Genomic DNA, 6,278 nt, shown 5'->3' with positions numbered 1-6,278 from the left:
TCCAATCTTCTGTGAATCCCACAGGTCCTCCCCATCTAACAGCATTTCCCACTTGTTACTTTGTCTCAGCCCTAAACCTTACTTAGCAGGCAACCATTCCTGGGATGCTCCATCCAGGGCAACAAGAAAGCAGAGAGTGTATCCAGATTCCTTTTGCTGCTCCCCCAGATCTAATCCCCCCAGTCTCATCCTCAGATCTGTAGGAGAAACCCGCTCTGGTCTCCCTTTCCAGTTTGACCCCATCCCCAATGGATCATCAACCTTCTTTCTTCCAACTTATCCCTTTATCCAAGCATCCAACACCAGCAGGCATTTCTTGGAATCCCACCAGTATAGCAGGTAGGAAAGAGGTAAGATAAATGAAAATCTTCAACACTTTCTCCTCTTTTCTAAACTGAATTACCCAGTCTTATCCCTATCTCTGCAACACATGCTACAGCTTTCCTTCCCCCTCTGCCGATATCTCCTGTGTATCTCAACAACCTTCCCATATTAACCCTTCTCTCCCAGTGCTACAGGATACTCTTTCTGGAAACCACTCTTCATTTTCACCCCCTTATTCTTTGAAAACTAAATATGTAGATCCTTTTTGGAATGCTCTGATTTCCTCTGCTTCTTCCTGTGAACCCTGTCAGACCCCTCATCTATCTCTAATCCTAAGTATCCGCTTCCTATACTTATAAATACACTTCACCTAGAAACATTAGAGGTCATAACTATCAAATCCAAGAAAAATTTCTTACCATACAACACATAGGCATCCCATTCTCTGAAAATTCATAGAAAAAGAAAAACAGAAACTAAGCAAATAAACACTGTCATGATAACAAAAATCCAGATAGAATCACCTAGAACTATAATCATCCCAATCCCAGATGAGACAATTTAAGTGCCCCAACATGATTTTTTAGACTCCTCCTGAGAAGTCTTACCCTTTCAAAGAAGTGGATGGTAGATGGGGTGAGGGGAAGGTAGACCTATAACCCCTAAGGAAATAGAAGTAGCCATCAAAAGTCTTCCAATCACACAAAAAATCAGGTCCAGGTGTTTTAGCACAGAATTCTACCAAAATTTCAAAAAAGAGATAATACAAAAGCTCCTCAAATTGTTCCACACAATAGAAACAGGAGGAACATTGCCAAAGTATTTTAAGAGGCTACAATTACACTGATACCCACACCACAAAACAATGCAACCAGGAAAGGGACTTATAGATCAATCTTTGTCATGAAAACTGATGCAAAAATACTTAATAAAATACTGGCAAACTGAATCCAAGAACACAATATAATAGTCATCCACCATGACCAAGTTGGCTTCATCCAAGTGAGGCAGGGATGGCTTAATGTATATAAAAATAATCCATCAATGTAACCCACTATGTAAACAAACTGAAAGAAATAAATCACATGCTCATCTCATTAGATGCTGAAAAAGCCTTCACCAAAATCCAACACCCCTTCACAATAAATGCCTTGCAGAGATCAGGAATACAAGAAACATATCTAAACATAACAAAGGTGATATGCAACAAGCCAATAGCTAACTTCAAACTAAATGGAAGTGAACTCAAAGCAAATGCCCTAAAATAAGGAGCAAAACAAGGACATCCTCTCTGTTAATATCTATTAATTATAGTACTCATGTTCTAACTAGAGCAATAAGGCAACAAAAGATCAAGGAGATACAAATTGGAAAGGAAGAAGTCAAACTTTGGCTATTTGCAGATGATATGATAGTAAACATAAATAACCTGGAAAATTCTACCAGGGAACTCCTACAGTTGATAAACAACTTTAGTCATGTGGCAGGACACAAGATCAACTCAATAATAATAATAATAGTCCTCATGTATACGTATCACAAATGGGCTGGAAAGGAATTAGAGGAAAATCAACCTTCACTATAGCAACAAGCAAGTTGCAATAGCTTTGAAGAAAGATATTGAAGAAGATATCATAAAATGGAATGATCTCCCATATTTTTGGATATGTATGGTCAACAAAGTAAAAATGGCATTCTTACCAAAAACCATCTACAGATTTGTTGCAATCGCCTTCAAAATCCCAGAATCTCAAACCTTCAAAGAACAATACTCAGCTGCATATGGAAAAACAAAAACCCAGGATAGCCAAAACAATCATGTACAATAAAGGAACTTCCAGAGCCATCATTATCCCTGACTTCAAGCTCTACTGTAGAGTTATGTACATGAAAACAGCTTGATATTGGCATAGAAACAGACACCTGGACCAATGGAATGGAATCAAAGAAGCTATTATTAAATGAAGACACATATGAACACCAGATACTTGAGAATATCATGGAAGAGAAAGTCTGAAATATCTCTGAATACATTGGCACAGGAGAGAACTTCCTGAATATAAGACCAGTAGCAAATGCACTGAGATCAGCAATTAATAAGTGGGACCTTCTGAAACTGAGAAGCTTCTGTAAGTTAAAGCACACTGTCAACAATACAAAATGGAATCCCACAGAATGAAAAAAAGTTATTCACAAACCCCACATCTGACAGAGGGCTGATTTCAAAAGCATATAATAAAGTCAAGATACTAGATATCAAAATACCAAATAATTCAATTAAAAATGGGGTACAGATATAAACAGAGAATTCTCAACAGAGGAATCTCAAATGGCTGATAGACACTTAAGGAAATGTTCAACATCCTTAGCCATCAGAGTAATGCAAATCAAAACAACTGTGATATTTCATCTTACACCTATCAGAGCGGCTATGATCAAAAACACTGATGACAGCTTATGCTGGAGAGGATGCAGAGTAAGGGAAAAACCCCTCCATTGCTCATAGGAGTAAAATCTTGCACAGCCACTTTGGAAATCAGTATGGCAGATTCTCAGAAAAACGGGAATCAATTTACCTCAAGATCCAGTGATACCAGCCTTGGGCATATACACAAAGGATACACACTCATACCCCAAGGACATTTTTCTCAACTATGTTCATAGCAGCATTATTTATAATAGCCAGAATCTGGAAACACCCTAGATATCTATCAAATAAAGAATGGATAAAAAAAATGGTACATTTACACAATGGTGTACTACTCAACAGGTAAAAAAAAAAAGTGGTTGCTTGAAATTTGCAGGCAAGTGGATAGAATTAGGAAAAAATATCTTGAGTGAAGTAACTTGATATTAAACATAAAGCAAAGGATAACCAGACTACAACTACTACCCCTAAAGAATCTAAAAAACAAGAAGAACCCTAAGAGTGACATACATGGATCCCCCTGGGAAGGGGGGGATAGATAGACAAACTCTCTGACTAAATTTGGATCATTAAGGAGTGGGGGGCAGATAAAAAAAGGTATAGAAAGGGAGGAGTGGAAGGGGAAAGGGAACAAGGGGGATTGGAATGGCCAAATTAGGGGAATGGCAGAGAGGGAGAACAAGGAAAGTGATAGCTTGATAGAAGAAGCCATTATGATGTTAGTGAGAAGCGTGGCACTAAGAAAATTCTCAGGAATCCACAAGGATGACCCCAGCTAAGAATCTAATCAATATTGAATAGGGTGCCTACACGGTCCTTCCCATGCAATAAGATTGATAACTATATTAACTGTCATCATAGTAACTTTATCTAGTAAATGATTGAAGCAGATGCAAAGATCTACAGTAAAGAACTGGGTTGAGCTCCCTGAGTCCAGTCAAAGAGAGGGAGGAGCAAAATTATGAGCAATGGGTCAATACCATGATGGAGAAACCTACAGATATTCTGACAAAAGCTAGTGGGAGCTCACTGACTCTGGAATGACAGCTGGAGAACCTGCACAGGACTAAACTAGCCCCTCTGAATGTGGGTGAGAGTTGGGGGTTTGAGCAGTCTGTGGGGACACTGGAAATGGGACGAGTATTTACCGGCTGTCTTGCACCCATTTCTTATGGAGGGATATATTTCTCAGCCTAGATATGAGGGGGGCATTGGTCCTTCCTCAATGTGATGTGACAGACTTTGTTTACTCCCCATGGGAGACCTCACCTTCTCTGAGGAGTGAATTGAGGTTGGGATTGGTGGGAGTTTAGGAGAGCAGGAGGAAATAAGGGAGAGGGAACCGGAATAGCTGTGTAAAATAAGAACAATTGCCTTAAGAAAAGAAAAAAAAAAGCAAAAGGAGAAAGAACTGAGGATCTATCAATACCATTCTTGAGAATATATTCAAGAGATGCCCAATCATACTACAAAAGCATTTGTTCAACTATGTTCATAGCAGCATTATTTGTAATAGCCAGGACCTGGAAACAACCCAGATGCCCCTCAACTAAAGAAAGTGTGTCAATCTACACATTAGAGTACTATTCAGCAGTAAAATATAACGACATTTTGAATTTTGCATGCAAATGGATGGAATTAAAAAACGTCATCCTGAGTGAGGTAACCCAGACCCCAAAAAACAAATATGGTATGTACTCACACATGAGTGGATACTACAAAGGGCAACAAGCCTATAGTTCAGGGTCCTAGAGAAACTAAGTAATAAGGTGAACCCAAAGAAAAACATATATAGACTGACCTGGAAATTGGAATGAGACAAAAATTTGGGAGCAGGGGACAGGGGGTAGAGGGCGGAGGGGGTTTGGGAGACTTGGGGTAATGGGATAGTTGGGATGGAGGAAGGACGGATATAAGAGCAAGGAAAGAGATATCTTGATTGAGGGAGGAATTATGGAGTTAGCAAGAAACCTGGCTCTAGAAAAATGCCCAAAAACCTGCAGGGATGAATCTAGCTGAGACCCAAAGCAATAGAGGAGAGGGTGTCTGAACTGACCTTACCCTGTAGTCAGACTGATGATTATCTTAAATATCACCATAGAACCTTCACCCAACAACAGATGGGGAACAGAGGCAATGACCCACATTGGAGCAATAGACTGAACTACCAAGATCCAATTGAAGAGTGGAGGGCGTGAGAGTATGAGCAAGGAATTCAAGACCATGAAGGGACCATCCAATGAGACAGTTTGCTTGAGCTAATGGTAGCTCACCAACTCCAACTGTACTGGGAGTGAATGATTATGGGAACAACCAGGCCCCCCTGAAGGGAGTTGAGAGCTGGGGCAGTCTGGGGGGCCACTGATAATGACACTGGGATGTGTCTCTACTTGCATATACCAGCTTCATGGGATCCTATTCTCTTTGGATGTAAATCTTGCACAACCTAGATGTAGTAGGGAGGGGGCTTGGACTTTCCACGGGGTGGGGTGCATGACACTCTTTTAGGGTTGGAGAGGTGGGGTAGGGTCTGTGGAGGGAGAGGGAGGGGACTGGAAAGAGGGGAGGAGGGTTTTGGATTGGTAATTTTTTAGTAATAATAAAGTAATAAAAATGTCCTAAAAGCATTTTCAATTAAAATTTCTCTAAACTACAAAAATAGATAGATGTCAACAAAGGTATAAGAAGTGCAAAGAACATTAAATAGATTGGAACAGAAAGTAAGTCCCTCAATCCATAATATTCAAAACACTGAACATACAGGACCAAAAAAGAATATTAAAAGGTTCAATGTAATAAGATTAAGTAACATATAAAATATACTTGTTACAATTACATCTAACTTCTCAATATCAAGGGAGAATTACATCTGACTTCACAATCAAGACTCTAAAATCCAGAACATGAGGGAAAATTGCACTACGGATTCTAACAGACCACCAGCCCAGATTGCTATACCCAGGAAATCTTTTAATCACCATAGTTTAAGAAAATAAGATATTGCATAATGAAGTCAAATTTAAACAAACTCTATCTACAAATCCCACTCTACAGAGATCCTAGAAGAAAAACTATAATGTAAAGAGGATAGCTATGTGAAAGAAAACACAGAAATAAATAAGTTCACACCACAAAAATAAAAAGAAGAGATACACACACATGCCACTACCACCACCACCACCATCACCACCACTACCAAAAACAACAACTATATATATATAACAGAAATCAACATCAAGTGGTCAATATCAACAGTCTCAATTCACCAATGAACATACATAGGTGAACAGGATAGATGATAAAACAGGATCAAATCCTCTTATGCATACTCAAAATACACCTAAACATTAAGGATCGTCATTACCTTACAGTAAAAAATTGGCAAAAGATATTTCAAGTAAATGGTCCTAAGGAGCAAGCTGGTATAACAGTTTAAATATCTCACAAAATAGATTTCAAAACAAAACTAAACAAAAAGATGGAAAAAGATATGTATGGGCATAGTGTTTACAAATTAAATATCATC

Source organism: Alexandromys fortis, unplaced genomic scaffold (genome assembly GCF_014885135.2).
Source record: "Alexandromys fortis isolate MF-2015 unplaced genomic scaffold, M_Fortis_MF-2015_v1.1 scaffold_545, whole genome shotgun sequence".
Classification (NCBI taxonomy): Eukaryota; Metazoa; Chordata; class Mammalia; order Rodentia; family Cricetidae; genus Alexandromys; species Alexandromys fortis.
Note: the sequence above shows the minus strand (reverse complement) of the source record.